This window comes from Mytilus californianus, unplaced genomic scaffold (assembly GCF_021869535.1).
Source record: "Mytilus californianus isolate M0D057914Y unplaced genomic scaffold, xbMytCali1.0.p SCAF_2, whole genome shotgun sequence".
Taxonomy (NCBI): Eukaryota; Metazoa; Mollusca; class Bivalvia; order Mytilida; family Mytilidae; genus Mytilus; species Mytilus californianus.
The window spans coordinates 18,384,086-18,404,234 of record NW_026262668.1 but is presented as its reverse complement, the minus strand read 5'-3'; the positions used below and the strand labels follow the sequence as shown (position 1 = coordinate 18,404,234).

Here is a 20,149-nt window from a genome sequence, read left to right as displayed (position 1 = left end):
TGCTTTGAAATTTATCATACGTCATGTTTTAATCTTTATTACAATTCACACTCAATAGACATCAACCTTTTCAGTGTCTTTGTTTCTATCAATCCACTTTTTAAATGGCAAAATCAAAAGCTCAAACACATCAAACGAATGGGAAACAACTGTCATATTCCTGACTAAGTACAGACATTTCCTTATGTAGAAAATGGTGGATTAATCCTGGTTTTATAGCTAGCTAAACCTCTCACTTGTATGACAGTCGCATAAAATTCCATTACATTGACAACAATGTGTGAACAAAACAAACAGACATTATAGGTTAAAATGTCAAAAATAGGGGTACAGCAGTCTACATTTTGTTATAATCTTAAACACTATAAAAACAAACAAATATGTCAACAAAGAAAAACAAAATGGCACATAGACAAAACACATAAGCAAAAATGAAAGACAAGAATACAACAAATGACCATAGCACAATAACACAATAGCGGTATGTACAAGTACCGAGCCACGCCAAAAGGATATTACCAAAAATGGAATAAACAGTAAATGATAATAATTTAAAGAACACTATAACACGAAATTAAGATGATAAACAACGTCTAGAATCTATACTTCAAGACCGTCATGTATTATTTGTGAAGTTGATACGAAACATTTATCTACAAGGTCTTGATATCTTCCGATAAACTTTGTTAGAAAAAGGAAGATACCTTCTTTGACATAACCCTGGTTCATCAATTTTCTGCTCAGACACTGCTGACGTTTTATAATGTCTGAGTAGCAGCTACAAGCTCTTGAATACCGAATGAGTTGGGAAATGTATATCCCTTATGCAGGTGAAGTTGGTATATTGCTACTAAGGTGGTGGAAATTGATAATTTCAAAATTAAAAACGTCTCGTTTGTAATAGATTCTGGTACTGAGATGACCGCTAATGTCAAATTCGAGGTAAAAGTCTAAAAATGAGGCAGAGGAAGCCGTGTGTTTTGTTTCTTTAATTGCTAGTAGTTCTAGAGGACATTTTAATGGAATCCAATATTTGTATCTTTCCATTTTATGACACATTTTTCTGTACCAAGTCAGGAAAATGGCTATTGTTATCTTATATTTCGTTAATGTGTGTGTTGCATTTTAGTGTTTCTGTTGTGTCTTTGTTCTCCTATTATATTTGATGTGTTTCCCTCAGTTTTAGTTTGTAACCCGGATTTGTTTTTTCTCAATCGATTTATGAATTTCGAACAGCGGTATACTACTGTTGTCTTTATTTGTATACAACTGTTTTCCTTCTTGCTGGCCATATTCTTTTGCCTTGTGAACAAATCAATACTAGTAAGATATGCAGGATTATTTAAGAAGAAAATAAAGAATAAACATGATTTACACTGTATGAGCTAACTCCCATTCTAGGTCTCATATATCATTTTAAGGACATTCGAAACCCTACTATTTTTGTCTGCAAATTAAAAATAAATGCTAGATTTATGCTTTCTCTCAATTGTTTTAAATCCACTTCTTGGTTTGGCTGTACCTACATCACGATTGAAAACACATAATTTATACTTTAAAGTTTTTTAAAACGAAGAAATTGTGGTTGGACAAACATGCATGTCCTGATAAAACGCGCGCCAACATTAAACATATATATTGGTTCAAAACTCATTCTGTTAGGGTTATTAATCATAATTTACCTTAAAATGAATGGTTTGGGTCCAGTTATATCTGATGATACTAAATAGCTCATGATTTAAGTACATAGCAAGCTCAGTGTCGTCTATCCGAAAAGAAAAAATATTTTTGTTCCAGAAAAACATTATCTTCCGTCTTATGTTAATTTAAAGATAAGTTCAACATAAGCCGCTCGTTACACGTTAATTTGGAGCATATATATATGGAAAAGTTCCTGAACAGTTCTCTCGGATACATGTACAGGACTTATACTTATTTCATTTTAGCGTAACAATTGACATACACATCAAAGCTGTTGAAATTCGTTTTGCATAAAAAGGTTTACACATCTTCACATGGCCTTATGATCGGAATCAAGGTACCATCAACTGCACAAAAAACAATGGAAATCCTGTTTAATTTCTCTCAAGGATGCATGGTCTAAGGGGTGAATTTATTTTATGAAGAAGAGTCGTGACAATGGATTCTGTTACAGATTAAATAATTGGTGAACCGACGATCGACCTATACCGCGAATCTTTCCCGACAGGACCCCACTCTTGGAATAATACCTAAATCTTGTTACAGTTTGATGCAGAGGGGCGATGACAAAGTTCCTCACCGTTGCTCATTCCATGTGAGAGGTAAGAACATCAACTAGCCCACAAATGCTCTGCCCGTCAAGTCAATACATAGATATCACCTCTATATCATTAAGATTTTCCATTATATCCATTCTGTCTGTTTTTGTATGGAGGTAAGAACTGTGGATTATTTCTCCAGTATTTGAATCCATTGTTCTTAACCTGATTTTAATGGTTAAGCGACTGCTGAAAAACTTTTTTACATGCATTCTTTGCTAATTACGAGTAATGGAATCCTTGCAAGGTTTCTGTGTCCATCAGACAGTGTTTGCCTGACCTTTGCCTCGTTTCTTGGATTAGTCATCAAAAGTTAGGTTTTCTTTATTAAGTCCGTTGCCTAGTTGGGTAAGTAGTTCATCTGCTATAACAGTGATCACTATCCTGTCACCACTGGGGTTGTATATGCCAACTCTGCACTTGGCCGATGATTTCGACTCCGATCTTAATTTAGCTGGATTCCCAGTTTGCTGAGAAATGGCAATGGTTCTCATCAGATACTCTGTTTTCCTCCAATAAAAACTGATCTCTATGATAAAGCAAAGATTGCAAAAAGTGTTGGTCAACATTTGAAGTGTTCCATGATACAGCAAAGATTAATCAAACATCAATCAGAACAGTAAAACTCAGTTTAAAAGAAGTCTGAATCCGATGTTAGAATAGGTAAGAAACTATGCAAAATGACAATGATCAACATAAACTAATAAAGCCTACTAGCAGTTACTGACATGCCAGCCCAAGTCCTCAATCAAACTGATTGAAAGATTGTTGAAAGATGGTGTGTGGAAAAGAAAAGTCATCAAATATATCAGGCTTGTACTTTTGTACACCAGACGCGCGTTTCGTCTACAAAAGACTCATCAGTGATGCTCCAATCAAAAAGGTTAAAAGGAGTTAAAGAGCAACCAGGTAGGTATATATGTAAATAAGGCAGATTTCGTTTGACCTTGACCTGAATTTCATAGTTCACTGGTCAATATTAAGTTATCGTTGTTTAAAACATAAAAATAAGGAGATGTGGTATGATTGCCATTGAGACAACTATCCATCAAAGTTCAAATGAAGTGGATGTAAGCAATTATAGACAACCGTACGGCCTTCAACAATGAAAATATCAGTATCTCATAGTATGTATCCTGGTTTATATTTGCACAACACTGATACGATGAGTCAGATTTTTAACGTACTGGTTCACAAGGTAGTTTTTTGTAAAAAGATATGTCACGCGACCCGGACACAGTTTTCTTATTCCGAGCCGAAAAGTCTGCACTAACACCTTAATGATGCGTGATTAGCGGAGGATCAGCAAATATCAATTTTTTTCTTGGCTGCGACATAAGTTGCTTACGTCTAAGTATCCGAGACACACTATTCGGAGACGGCGACGGCGTAAACTATTTCTAAAACGCTACATATTTCAGAGGGTAGAATACCTGTATGCTTCATACCTGTATGCAGATGCCTTATCTTAGGAAGTTTCTGGCTGTTATATGTCTATTGTTCTTATCCTCATGTTTATGCATGGTTCATCGTCTGCTTGGAAAACAATTTTAAGGTTTTTTTAATGTGAATTTCTCACTTATGATGAGTAATATGTTAGCTTTATTTGGTATATAGGTTCTTTTCAAGGTTAACATGTCCGTCTGACAGAGTTCACATAATCTCAACCTCATTTCAGTGATCAGGTCCGTTTCTTAGGTACTATAAGCAATGAGTTAACTATTTTGGTGTATGTAATTTTTTTAAGGTGTACATGTCAGTTTGCCAGGTTTCATCTGACCTTGACTTCATTTTCATGGTTCATTTGTCAATGTAAGGTTTTCATGATTTGGTACTCTTCTAATATTTTATAAGCAAACGGTCAGCCATATTTTGAGTATGGAATGGTTGTTAGGTATACACGTCTATCTGTCTTGCAGGTATCATTTGACCTTGATCTCATTTTCATGGTTCAATGGCTATCAAAGTGCGCTTGTTAAATTGATATATTTGGACCATCTACATTATGTAGACTCCAAAAAGTCCTAATTGAATGTGCTTGATTTACATTACGTTATGTCTAGAGCTTTCTGGTAAGGTTATTGATATTTCTTATTATGTTCCTTCAAAGTTAATTATCAAAGAAAATCAAGGACTGTCGCTTATTTCGAAAGTTGGGGCTGTTTTTGTTCTCCTTTTATTGTCTGATTCTGTAAACTAACATTGCAGATATCCTTCATTTTTTCGTTTTAAACAGAAGCAAAGAAATATGTTCTTTGTGTGTACATTTAATCAATATCCTTCATTTTTTTTCAATCTACTTGTTCTTCTTTTAATTATCATAAAAGAACTTGGTATATCATAAAATCATGAGACTGAAAAACTATGAAACCATATACCTTTTTTTCAAATTATTGACCCGTTTTTTGTAACAGAAAAAAGTAAAATCACAAAAATACTGAACTCCGAGGAAAATTCAAAACGGAAAGTCCCTAATCAAATGGCAAAATCAAATGATAAAACACATCAAACAAATGGAAAACAACTGTCATATTCCTGACTTGGTACAGGCATTTTAAAATGTAGAAAATGGTGGATTGAACCTGGTTTTATAGCGCTAAACCTCTCACCTTGTACGACAGCCGCATCAAAGTCCATTATATTGACAACGATTCGTGAACAAAATGTCAAAAATAGGGATACAACAACAACACGAGCCCCACCATCAACTGGGGGTGAATTCAGGTACTCCGGAAGGGTAAGCAGATCCTGCTCCACATGTGTCATCCGTCGTTTTGCTCAAGTTATTACAAAGCCGGTAAATAGTCTAATTCGGTAGGTTACATTCGTGAAAAGGGTACGGAATTGTAGTTACGACATAAGGAACATATCCGATATCATATGTATAACGGATATTCCATAACGGTCAACAAACTTGTGATGGCGTCCGTAAAATTTACGAAGTGATGTTTTCAACTTCACCATTTTGAACTCTTGATTTAAAAATGAAAAGTTCACAATTGGATAGCTAAAATCATCTGTTATATCGTAATCTTTTGTTTTCAACCGACCCTCATACATGTCATAGTCAATTTCTAGATATAAGTGATAATAATGGCAAAATCAAAAGCTCAAACACATCAAATGAATGGATAACAACTGTCATATTCCTGACTTGGTACAGGCATTTTCTTATGTAGAAAATGGTAGATTGAACCTTGCTTTATAGCGCTAAACCTCTCATTTGTATGACAGTCGCATCAAATTCCATTATATTCACAACGATGCGTGAACAAAACAGACATAAAAGGAAACATTGTCAAAATATGGGTACAGCAGTCATCACTGTGTCACAATCTCAAAACAAACAAACTTTTAACAAAGAAGCACAAAAAGCATCTATCAAATTTAACAACCACATTCATTGCTTACTTATATATGTATTATATATCAACCCATAAGGGACTGAAATATTTAAAGTCCTGTGACTGTATTCACATCTTCTTTTAGTGTAGAGTCGCGTGTTTGACGCCAGAAAATGTAAACGTCACACAGGAAGAAATATATAATAATTTTGTCGTTCAAAGTATTTTCAAAATTATAATTTCACATGGGGAATGGTGGTATACAGGGTTGAAAAATCAAACGTTTTTGTTAGAACTAATTTCAGAAAAAGACCGAGATTTAAAATTATCCAGAAGTTCTTTAGAATTTTTAAGAATCCACATATGGTTAATACCACTACTCGAGTAAACAGTTTCACAGTATTTCTGAAGACCCTCTTTCACTGCGGACAGAATTGTTGTCTATCTAATGGACAATTATTTACTGGAACATGCAGATGAGCCGGCAATCTACCGTTGTTTGTACGGAATTTTGTGAAGCTTAGGTATCCAATACAAACAAGGTAAGTCCTCCGATTTGTTGTTCAATGTAATGTTCATTGAAGCCATGAAGGACTTATGATTTGCCAAAATCTCATCCTTGTTAAATGATATGTCTTTGTATATTGGATTACCTGAGTGCTCATTTATTCCTAATTCTTTTACAAGACATTCGTAGTAATACGATTTACATACAAAGACAATATTATTTGAAACTTTGTCTGCAGGAACAACAACATACTTATCATGAAGAGATGATAGACATTTCACGGCCTCTTTGTCTCTGAAAACGGACTTTGGTCGATCATTCACACAGTTTTTCAACTTATGAATGCGACGTTTTATCAAAGACCTGATAGTTTTGACCCATTCTGACAAAGTGTCCAGTTCAAATTCTTCTCGTTTAGCCCATGCTCTGGTGTAGTACTCAATAGAATCCATAATTATTTTGAAGTTATGGTTCCAATTGATGTGTTGGGGTTCTCTAAACTTAGGACCATGAGAAATCACCTTTCGGAGATTTTCATGTTGAATTATGTTTAGAACAGTGTAAAAACAAGGATTTTGATTTAACGTCTAGTATTCTCAATTGGTCTAACTACAACTCGATGCGTTTATGTGATTTTCAAAAGCGCGAATACTTCTCCGTCATCATAGGTCCTTACATCGACTTTAGATAACAGTCTGTGTTTTGTTTCTTTTTGTTGATAGTTTGGCTATATTATCGATTATTTTTTTCTGATTAGAATTAATATTTACTTGATGAATAGTGAACAGATATATTCATACCGTACACATTTGAAATGGCAGATGATTTTAAATATTGAAATATCTATCATTGTTTTTATTTATCATGTTTTAGGTGGATATTTGTGTGAGTGTGTGTGTATGTTTGGTTGGAAGAGGTGGTTTTGTTTCGTGAATTGTTTTATTTTCACCCACATCGCAACAGACGACAGCAGGTCCAGTAACAACTCCTTCCGTTTGATGAATAGTGAACAGATATATTCATACCGTACACAGATGAAATGGCAGATGATTTCAAATATTGAAATATCTATCATTGTTTTTATTTATCATGTTTTAGGTGTGTGTGTGTGTGTGTGTGTGTGTGTGTGTGTTTGGTTGAAAGAGGTCGTTTTAGTTTCGTGAATTGATTTATTTTCACCCACATCGCAACAGACGACAGCAGGCCCAGTAACCACTCCTTCCGTTTATCCTTTCGTCCGTCCGATACACTTTGAGGGCACCTATTTAGTGTCACTTGTATCTCAATATGAATATATTAAAAGGATAAAAGGAATTACCAAAAATACTGGACATTACAACTGACCATATCAACCACCAACACTCAACTCCTCTTTATTAATTAACAGACATTTAAAAAAACAACATAAAACATGGTCCAGAAAGGCCGACTGGTACAGGCAGAAAATATTTTGTGGTAAAATCAGTTTACGTGCGCTGAACACGACTCTCCCCTACCATTATTTTTTTCTTTTATCCCTTTTCCTATTTAGACCGTACATTATGTGTCTTTAACCCTGCACAGTGCTGCTACAAACAGGATGATCACCATACCTTGAACATAATTTTGAAAGCCATGTCTAAATGTGCTACTAAAGTAAGCTAGCTTAGGAAGCTACATTAATTGGTGGGATACTACCGCACAAGTAAAAAATACATTTTATATCATCATTATTAAAACTCTGCAATGTGGTCGTACACAGTTGAAGATGAACCTATTTTGGACGTCATTACTTAGACTGTATTATATTTTTGTTTTAGGAAAATTCTATTGAATATTATATATGAATAAAAGTAAAGAGACGATTCCTTACATGTTTAGTTTCATGATCATTTGATTCAGTCGGTTAAGACTTACTCTTATGGAATTAAGATAATATTTCCGAAATATGTGTGGATAAATAGAAAAAAATATCAATAATACAGAAATAACTGTTTGACATTATCTAACATAGATATTGTTGATTATAAAATATGAGATGTGGTCTGCTTCTCAAAGAGACAACTAGCCACCAGAGTCCCAAAAACGTAGATGTTAGCAATAATAGGTCACCGCACGCCTTCAACACTAAGCAATAGCAAGCTATAAAAGTCAATATAGTACATATGATGTTTATTTTTATTAAAATGTATATGGTGTGTGGCAGTACGAGGTTTTTGTATAACGATTATGACAGCACACATCGTTGTTGCTTATACCACATCCGAAATCTCCAAAGCACTGAATTGTTCCAAAACCGATGAAGTCTACTGCTGGACAAGAACCACCCTTGTTTGCAGATCCCCATGCTGGAAATAAAATATGCTTATATATATATATATGAATTATATTATTAAATATATGAATAGGACATGTACAGGAACACTGCAGAACACCGGTTTTATACACCACAGATCTATATTCCGAAAATCGTATCTTTAAATGTATTTCTAAATGAAAAGCGATTAATCTGAGATTACAACTTAACTCATATTAGTCTAATTAACACGGAAGACATCTCAAGCAAGCGGATATTACGGATATCGTTACTAAAATAATTGTTTTAAATATGTAATTAAAAGCTGTCAATCAGTTTTACAATAAATGCCTCGTTATATCTGCTACACAGACTAATCAGATTAAAAGATCGATTAATTAATTAGCAGTAATCCTCACAACATTTAATTCATTATTAATATGAGTCTAATATGTCATTCTGCTTTGCTAATTGTGTATGTGTTTTAAAAAGCAAACATGACTAATAACTTTAAACTACTTTTACATTAATGAACCGACAAAAATCATTTCTGATTGATTTTATCACTTGATTCAAGACATTTGTAAACTTTCCAAATTATTTATTATAAAATACTTATGTAAGACACCGGGATATTGCAAATTCAAAACTGAGCAAATTTAGATTTGGTTCGGAAATCGCGAAAAAAGGACGACGCGAAAAGTTTCCGGTTGTCATTAAAGGGCGCTCTTGATAAATATAAAACAATTTACAAACGAGAAAACTTAACATCCTGATTTATGTACAAAACAATAAAAGAGAAAAATATAATGTAACAAACGACAACCACTGAATTACAGGCTCCTGACTTGGGACAGGCACATACAGAATGTGGCGGGATCAAATATGTTTGATGGCGCCTAACCCTCCCCTTACCTGGGACAGTGGTGTGACAGTACAACAAAAGAACAAATTATGGAAATCATTTGAAAAGTACATGGCACAGAGATGTGAACATGTCTTATAAGACAGAAATTAAGTATTGCATGACCTCTTTTTTAAAGTTATATCTATAAAAAGCAGTAATGCATATGAGCTTTCCATTCTAAGATATAATTTTGTACGAAACTTCATAGTAAAAGTGGTACAGTTTTAGCCGTAAAAGGAGTTCCTATGGGAAATTTCATTGTCTATATTTACAAAAGTGCAACCTATAATGCTAAACATTTGAAAACATTTGGTGACCTGAGTTAGTTCGTCCAATCTCAGCTCCGCTGTTTTTCGGACTACTTCTGTTATTGATGTCTAACATACATGACGTCAAACATGCTATCAAGGCAGCGGAATAGGACCAAAGATCAAACATTACGTCATTAAAATTTTTTATCTCCCAACGAACATAAGCAAACATTGCTCCAGTTTTTTTGCGAATTTTATTGTTTTTTACCAACAAAACACTAGCAAATGATAGTGAACTAGCTTTAGCTGGAACTTTTTCCGATTCTCAAATGGTCAAACGCATTAGTGCTAAAACTGTAATTGACTGCGTCGAGATTTACAGCACCGACGAGGAAGCTGATACGCGTACGATTTTGTATGCCATGCAAACCTATAGACGGACAAGAAGATGCTGGAGGTCACGATTGAGTAGCTTTTAAAGTCTGTAGTACGTTAAAAAGAAAAAAAAGGGGGTAATGGGAGTAAACTTGATCATGAAATAGACATTGACCGAAGTAAACTACTCAACAGAAGACAATGTTTTATAGCAGCAGTACGATGAAAATAATAAAAGAAAAGAGTCTTTAAAAACAAAAGTATCAGCAGATTGAATATGAGGTTACAATAGACCGTAGGGTATTTTTGCGTCTTGTTTGATACATCATGCACTATGCTAGTTTGAAAAATGATTTTGAAGTATTGTCTTTCATAACAATTGTTTTTTAAGTGAAATTTCAATGCTTTATAAGGTTATGTCGATATAAACATTTAACTGGATTTTCGAAGTTTTGTTTAAAAAACATCTTTCTATAATTTGTTTTGAGAAAAATATATCTATTCATGAGATTTATGTAAAAAAAAAACAAACATCACTGAAGCAAAAACAGTATCGTTTGTAATTAGACAAAAGAAAAAAAGTGTAAAAATTTGAATTTTAAAAATATTCACAAATTGTAAAGTTGACCTTTGACCACAGTCTACAAAAGTTGTTCTTTACAATTTGCATATTCTTATAGTGCAAGGTTTCTTCTTTCGATTAATATATAATACAGGTGTTTGTGTTGAATGGGAAATTTTATTTTTTTTAAATCTGCCCTCTGTCACTGCATTTAATGATCCGCACCCAAAATATAGTATTCAAATTTATAATTCGTACTTACTTGGGGCACAGTAGGTCACATTAGGACATGGTGGGAAGAAACACGGAGCTGTCCTGATTTCACATACTTCTTCAAATCCACAGCGTTTACCCTGAAGTAATAAAAAATATGATCTAAATGGTTATTAAAGAAAGCTCCTGCATATTTAAGTACATTGATATTGTCAAAATATTCAATTTCCGATCGAACAACACTGATAATCAATCGTGAATTAATTTGTTTTTCGGTCATTCATTGAATATTTTAATATATATGAATACATAAGATTTTGAAATTAAATGTTATATATATAAATACATAAGATTTTGAAATTAAATGTTAAATGAATATCTACATAAAGCGTATGATGACCATATCAGACCATCTCCAAAAAGTTTTTTTAATTTAGTACTTTCCTGTCATTGATTCTGAAGTATGAGTAACCCATAGCACATTTTGATTTAGTGGACCTATCATATTTAAATGATTTGTCAAATGAATTCCATTTGACCTCATTGATCTTAACATTGACCAGCGTTTATCCTGAAGCAATAAAAATCAAATAGTAATCTAAATGATTATAAAGGAAAACTCCTTCATATTTAAGTACATTGATATTGGTAAAAACTATCCAACTTGCGACGAACAACATTAGTCGTGAATTAACATTCGTTGAATATTTTTCTGTATTAGAATTCTCCAACTAGTAATTCTATAAATATTAATTATTAGAAATACATAAGATCTTGAAATTATTTGATTTCATTTAAAAAAACATGTGTTAAATGAATGTCTACATCAAGCTTATGAAGTTGCTTTCAGACCGTTTTCAAAACGATTTATTAATTGGGTACGTTCCTGTTATTGATTCTGAAGTATGAGTAACAATTAGCTCATTTTGATTTAGTGGATCTATCTTTCAAATGATTTGTCAAATGAATTCCCTCTGAGCTCACTGACCTTGCACTACTTTTCGCATCCCTTTGCGGTGTTATAAAGTGTTTAAAATAAATTGTTTACTCTCAAGACACTTTCCAATTGATATCAAACTTGGCGACAATTATTTATATTTTCCCAATTGTGAACGTTCCATTTCTATGTAACGACATTCCAGAAATGTATGCATAAGGATTATATACCTCCAATTTTACATGATATTCCAGTGCTTGTGTTTGTCATCATGATTTCCTTGGTGAAGAGTTCTGCTAACAAAGAAGCTATAGAACAAAGGGATCCAAGTGGTCAAGTTTAAGTCATCCCTCCGAACGTTTTACGAACGTTATCACGCGTAGGTTGACCGTTATGGCATATCTGTGTCACACATCACCATGGATATGTTTCAAATATCGTAACTAAATACTGTCCTCCTTTTCTCGAATGTAACATCAACGAATCTAAAACTACCACGAGTAAGATGACGGGTACCACACGTGGAGCAGAATATACCTACCCTTCTGGAGCAACTGAGTTCGTCGGTTTTTGGTGGAGTTCATAGAGTATTTAATTTTCTTGGTAGTGTTTTGTAGACTTTTTATGTTGGAGCCTTTTATAGCCGACTATACGGTATGGGCTTTCTCATTTTTGAAGGCCGCACGGTTGCCTATAATTGCTTACATCCACTTCATTGAAACTTTGGTGAAAAGTTGTCTCATTGGCAATCATACCTCATCTTCTTATCGTCTTTCGTAGTTTTTCATATTTTGCCATGGCGTTGTCAACTTCTCTTCGATTTATGAGATTTTAATGTCTCCTTGGTATCTTTTGGGTTTTATATCAAATTTCCATATACTGTTCAAATTTTGCTAAATTGACAATTTGAAATAAGGCATTGTTTGCTTGCAATATAAACTAATCTTTTGTTTACTATATGAATGATAAAGACAACAGTAGTATACCGCTGTTCAAAAGTCATAAATCGATTAAGAGAAAACAAATACGGGTTACAAACTAAAACCGAGGGAAATACATCAACTATAAGAGGAAAACAACGGAACAACAGAAACACTGAACTGCAACAAAAACAAACGCCAACATACATAGAAACGGACTATTTGATAACAACTGCCATATTTCTGACTTGCTACAGGACATTTAAAGAAAAAATGGTGGGTTGAACCTGGTTTTATGGCTAGCCAAACCTCTCGCTAATATGGCAATTTTTAAAAATATCGCAAAAATGACAACACTTCGAGACAGGAATATAGTACAAACAAACGCAAGAACACTCAGCACAGAGAAATGCATAAATAAATAATATAATAGTACATAACATGGGAAAATTAAAGGGAATATAAGACAAGCATGGTGTTCAAAACGAATGAAATTAAAGAAAGATGTAGGATAAACTTCAATGCTATACCAACAAAACCATAAAAACAAGTTTTTGAAAAAGACTAATAGACATATAGAGAGCATGTAACCTAGATATTCAACAACCAACAAATTTCCATAAATTGTGTCAAGCTCAAAATTGCTCTAAATTTGAAAAATGAAATTATTCTAACAGAAACTATCACAGATGTGCCTACATCACCTAACTAGATATAAGAAGATGTGGTATGAGTTCTAATGAGACAACTCTCCATCCAAGTCACAGTTTGTAAAAGTAAACCATTATAGGTCAAAGTACGGCCTTCAACACGGAGCCTTGGCTCACACCGAACAGCAAACTGCCTTGTTTTAAAAGACAAAATCATAAATAAAGAAAACCACTGACGATATTCATGACTTCATACCGGGTATCCAAATGCGGAACCGCGGAGGGATCTGAATCCCGAAGAGCAATTAATGAAAAGTTTGTAATAGTGGATTCCAATCCCATAGAGCACAATTCCTCCGTTCTAATCAGATCCATATTTTACTTACCCACTGTTACAAACTTTTCATTAACTGCTCCACGGTTTCGGATCGGAATACAAGGTGTGAACTTTGGCAAAGTATCGTTGTAGGAACATAATTTCCTGGCCATTGAGCAAGAACCAAAATCAAATGACAAGTTATTGGACTAGTATCGTCGTAGGAACATAATTCCCTGGCCATTGAGCAAGAACCAAAATCAAATGACAAGTTATTGTACTAGTATCGTCGTAGGAACATAATTCCCTGGACAATGAACAAGAACCAAAATCAAATGACAATAATATATAGAAATCAATAATAATTTATGCATTTACAAAAAATAACATGGAAAGCAGGAAAAGCAGAAAAACAACAACACTAACATTAGTACAGACAGCAACAGAAACAACAGTATAAGTAGTAAACGACAGACAAACAAAAACAACAACAGTTAAAGTAATTTCAGTTGACAGATGTACAAATTGTTACCATATAAGTAGTAGCAGTAAAAATACAAATAAGAACAACAATAGTGGGATTACAAAATTCGTTTTCAACTACGCTCAAAACAAAAACGAATAATAATGTCATTATAGGCTTACCAGTATTTTTATTTCTATTCCTTATATATATCAGTTGAAAGATGACTTTTACGAAGTTTTGATTGTATTTATAATAGTTGCCAGCTTGGTAAAAAAGACAACAATTGCAAGTAAGTAATCTATCATCTGATTGAAAACCAGTTTATAACATTTACGTGGTCTGCATATCAACCATAATGTATGAGGAATATTTATTGACCAGGCTATGAACATGATGAAGATTTTGTTTTATCCATAAATATTGCCTTCGGCTAAAACATTTGTAAAAGGATTGTCGAATTGTAAAATTCAAAAAACAAAATCTTGTTAGATGTACTGTTCAAATTTATCTATTTACAGTCAGAAAGTTAGAATAAAATAGATATGAAAAAGATACTTTTTGTTTTTGACCATCAATAGAAATTCAAATAACTATTTCTTAAAAGACATTTTTACTGTAATAATAATCAAATTAAAACGCAGTAAAATAATCTGACAGAACCTAACCTATAGCGCCATAAAACTATGCTTAATAATGGTTTGCACTCACGGCACTCTTATTAGGCGAGTGACAGATTTAAAAAAAGACGCTTAGTTAACGACTTTTATGCACCCACCTAACATACGGCTATATTATATTTCATTCGAAAGCTTATTATCTATACTCTCTGTTTGGCCCGGTCGTCAATAATTCGTATGTGCAATTGTCGTTAAATCAAGGTCAAAGGTCAAAATTGAAAATTCGTAAATTTTGCAAGAATTAAAAAAAAATGCCCTTTTCTGGTACTTCTATGATATTTTTTTCTAAAAATTATCTGAATCTTATAAAACAAAATACCACAATTCCAAATCAAATGCAAACTAAAATGTTGATTGTGGAATATTTACAGAAAATAGCATTTCTTGTAAAAAACTTCCAAAAATGATAGACTTTCAATAAAAGCTAGAGTTTTCCTGAGTTTTGAATATTTATATGTCAAAAATAGAATAGATTTATCGTTTATAGGCCAAGGGAATGTTTTCATCATTGAAACTGTAATTAATATAATATAGGTCAGGATGCAGCCTTCTACTGAAGCTTTTGCAGATGCCATTAAAAAAACGCCATCTGCAAATATGGATCATTTTGCTTTTTTTTTGGCTAGATAATATTGTCCATATCGGCAGAAAATGATTAACCATATATAAAAAAAAAGGGCACTAGAAGTACTTTAAGGAACAAACAAGGTATATTTAGTAAAAAATAGTTTTTCGATTTCGACAGACATGTTACGAAGTTAATTTTCTTTCAATATTCGAAGGAATACTGTTTGTACCATGCGCTTTTCAATAACAAATCCGGCGAATTCCTTTTAATGTTAGCCCAATATTATATACTGTATTAGTTGCTTTATCAAATATGACTGAACATTAATATTGTGGAAGATTGAATACCCTTCCTGGCTAGTGTTCGCACAGTTCAGTGAAGTGTTTTAAGGAGTGTTGTTAGTCTGTCCTACTTTTTTGCCTTGGTCATGCTGTCATCTGTTTTTCTTTGACTATTGTTTGAGACTGTCTCCTTGTTATTTTTGTTCCTTCTTTCAACCAAAGAAAAGAAAACCAGATGGTTCAAAGCTGAGCAAATAAAAGACAACAGAACGTAAAACTCACATATAGATGCAAGATATAACAAAAAAAGTAAAACATCAAAAATACCAAACTCCAAGGAAAACTCAAAATCTCTCTCTCTCTCTCTCTCTCTCTCTCTCTCTCTCTCTCTCTAATATAGCGGAAATGTAGGAATGTAGGAATCATCTTGTCTTTACGTCCTTTTTTCTTTTTCTGTTCTTCCATCAGTTTGAACACCGGTATACTACTGTTGCCTTTATTTAGCCTAAACAACTTTGTAATGAGATTTTAGTGAAGTTCAAAGTTTAAAAGTGCACATATAGAGGTTGTATACGAAGAGATTTTTTGCAAGAAAAAAATATTTGAGTTTAGATGACATAAACCAATTACAAAACTGGATAAATTCAACCCCAATTTTCATTTCCCACAATTGTATAAATATTTTAGAATAAAATAGCTTCATTTTAACCATATATATATTCTTAATGTACATGTACTATCTTTAATATGCAAGTGTTCAATCAATGCTTGACTGATGATCTACTAAAATAGCGCTCGTATTTCTGACTGCCTTAAATGAAAATATTATGTGGCACATCTACATTGAAATTCTAATGCAAAACCATGGCCAATTTAATTTGAAACAAAAGTGGTTCAAATAAAATTTAGAATGGAAATGGGGAATGTGTCAAAGAGCAGAAAACAACCGAAGGCCAGCAAACACAGCGAGAAAATCCCGCAACCGGAGGCGGGCTTCAGTTCAGTGAAAAATGGACGTCATACTAAACTCCAACACATATAAATGACTTAAAATTAAAATCATACAAGACTAACAAAGGCCAGAGGCTCCTGAGTTGAGACAGGCGCAAAAGATGCGGCGGGGTTAAACATGTTTAGTCAGATCTCAACTCTCCCCCTATACCTCTGGCCAATATAGAAAAATGCCTTTATATTTCAGTTTCTATTTAGCACATTTATTTGTAATATTAAGGTGAAGAAAACATTAATATCAAAACTGCTTGGTAAGAGGTTGTTTACTTTTACAAAATGCTATTGCTACTGATTGGTAGATTTTTTGTTGTGACACCTACACAGTATTTCGTCCTTGATACTAATAAATATTACTAATGTATTGTTGACATGCATTCCCAGTTTTCCTGCCGAAGGTCGGTGGTTCCTTGGGCACTCCGTGGGCCTCCACCACTAAAAAATGATCGCCGCAAAATACTTGGGAACCAAATGGTGCTTAAAATTGCGTTATTACACCAACAACTAATCAGTCATCTTTATATTACAATGTACTAATATGTTAACTATTCAGATAGAGTAAGTATTGTTATTGCTAATTGCTAGAATTTCGATATCAAAAAGAAATGTAAGTAAATATAATGGCAACATGTCTCAATTTTTTTACAAGAAATTGCGCAGTTTGATAGGATTAAATACTTCGGCCAGGCATGAAGAAAGAACATTTTCAGTTGCTAGCTTATACCAGCTTTCACTTCCCTAGTCAATGCAACATGCAGTATAAGCAACCAAGAAAACATGTAAATATTGAAATATCAAAGTTTTGTTTCCAAACTTTCCCCTTAAAGCATGAATTTCCTGTGTATTATATCCTTTAACCTTTTTGCACTTTTAAGACTTCAGTTTTTCAACCTTATATTGACTACATACAATTTGTTTTAACATAAAACAACTAAAAAGGCTATCTTTTTGCAGATGGTGGTATTTTGGGCAACTGCGTTTGTTGTTATATTTGGCTGTTTAATTAACAAAAAGCGTAATTGCAGTAATTTTATGATGTCAAAAACATCCTTAGCATTAAATAAAATATGTTATTTGGTTCATGGTGAATAACAATTGAATCACAGACAAAAATTTTGGTTTTCACGCAGTTTTATCATTTGCACTGGAATTTCTGAAAACGGCGCTATTTATTAAAATTCTAACATTAATATTTCAATGTGCTTTTGATGAATAACTATTAATATCTGTTCTTACAGATTTTCATTTTTCCATACAAAATATAATTGTTCAGAAGACACAATATGCAAAAATGCTGACTTCTTGTAAAATTAGAAATTGTCTGTCTGACCTTTCATCGTGATTTGACGGAAACTGCACCATACGAATATTTGACGACCGGGCAAAAAAGATAGTACATATGATGTGCTTTCGAATAGTATATGATTTAGCCGTATGTTAGGTGGATGCATTAAAAACAAAACTTAATAGTTAATGTCACTCGTCTATATCTTTTCAACTACAAAAAACATCATATTGTAATACTAAGGAATCGAAATTTGAATAAAATGTAGTTAATACCAGAATTTTGACTTTTTTTTGTAGTTCAAGCCGACAAAAGAGGGACGAAAAATACCAGAGGGACAGTCAAACTCATAGATCGAAAACAAACGGACAACGCCATGGCCAAAAATAAAAAGACAAACAGACAAATAATAGTACAGATGACACAACATAGAAAACTAAAGACTAAGCAACACGAACCCCACCAAAAACTGGGGGTGATCTCAGGTGCTCCGGAACGGTAAGCAAATCCTGCTCCATATGTGGCACCCGTCGTGTTGCTTATGTTATTACAAATCCGGTAAATAGTCTAATTCGGTAGGTCAAATTCGTGAAAAGGGAAGGGTATTGTAGTTACGACATAAGGAACATATCCGATATCATCTGTGAAACGGTTATTCCATAACGACAAGCTGCAACTCTTTAATTTTTTATTTTGATATTCTGATAAAGAAATTTAAATGCATTTAGTTATCTTAGAAATATTTTATTAACAATAGCTCATGAAAACCAAGCTAGAATCATCTAGCAGTAAAATAAAACTACTAGAGCCATTCTGAAGTTGTAAGACGGAAGACAACACTGTTTATCGATAAACTGTCAATTTAGATGTGTTTGATAAATAAAGGAAGTTTGTACGGCTGTGAAATTTGGGGATTTGGAAATAATGACTTAGTAAAAAGTGTTCATTTAAAATTTTGTAAACGTGTTTTCCATCTAAAGCGTTGACCCCAAATTGTAACATAAAGAGAATTAGGACGTTACCCTATTTACCCAGAGTTACGTGTGTCCGTATGATTCCTTATAGATCAAAGTATTCAAACACGTTTAATTCCGCCACATTCTTTATGTGCCTGTCCCAAGTCTGGAGCCTGTAGTTTAGTGGTTGTTGTTGGTTCATGTCTGTTATATTTGTTGTTCGTAATTTGTTTTGTTATACATAAGGCCGTTAGTTTTCTCAATTGTATTGTTTCATATTTTTCCTTTTCAGTGCCTTTTATAGAAGAGGGACGAAAGATACCAGAGGGACAGTCAAACTCATAGATCGAAAACAAACTGACAACGCCATAGCCAAAAATAAAAAGACAAACAGACAAATAATAGTGCAGATGACACAACATAGAAAACTAAAGACTAAGCAACACGAACCCCACCAAAAAACGTTTTATCACTACCAACTAGGTAACAGATGTGGTAATACACCAAAACAAAGTATGTGACAATAAAATTATTTTATATCATTAAAATACAAATTTATATATCAACAACATATATAACTTTTAAAGAAAAAAATATTGATTTGCAATAGGAGATTTGAAGATTTCAAGACAAATTCAAGATTGTGATTCGTCGTTTTTTTGTGCTTTCTAAATGTTTCTAAACATGTTCACCTGTTTTGAAAGATGTCAATCATTAATATTTCATAAAATAAAAGAGATCAATTAATAATCTTTCGATTTTCAGTTTTAGTTTAACGAGGCATAGTTGTATGCAAAATTTCACCAAAATCGTAGATCTGTGGTATGAGTGTCAATGAGACAACCATCCATCAAAGTCAAAATTTATAAAATTAAACCATTATAGATCAAAGTACGGTCTTCAACACTGAGCCTTGGCTCACACCGAACAGCAAGCTATAAAGGGCCCCAAAAATTACTAGTGTAAAACCATTCAAACGGGAAAACCAACGGTCTAATCTATATAAAAAAACGAGAAACGAGAAACACTTGTGAACCACATCAAGAAACCTAGCCCAATTACCCTGAACTTAATGGAATTTTATGCGACTGTCATACAAGGGAGAGGTTTGGCTAGCTATAAATCCAGGTTTAATACACCATTTTCTACATAAGGAAATGCCAGTACCAAGTCAGGAATATGACAGTTGTTTTCCATTCGATTGATGTGTTTGAGCTTTTGATTTTGCTATTAAGAGACTTTTCCTTTCTAAAATTGTCCGTTTAAAAATTTTGAAATTATAAAAAAATTGAGGTTTCAACGCCCTCAGGCAAATGGATTTGGCTATGTTTAGGGGTTTTTTTTTATCAT

General features: G+C 33.3%; 1 long non-coding RNA gene across 1 annotated transcript; it reads right to left on the bottom strand.

The window, feature by feature from the left end:
- Positions 1-8,286: 8,286 nt before the first annotated feature.
- LOC127729417 (uncharacterized) lies at positions 8,287-10,877 on the bottom strand. Its single transcript, XR_007994610.1, has 2 exons — positions 10,785-10,877; positions 8,287-8,479 (listed from the first exon to the last, which is right to left on the bottom strand). It is a non-coding gene; the product is annotated as an uncharacterized LOC127729417 (long non-coding RNA).
- Between the last annotated feature and the right edge of the window lie 9,272 nt (positions 10,878-20,149).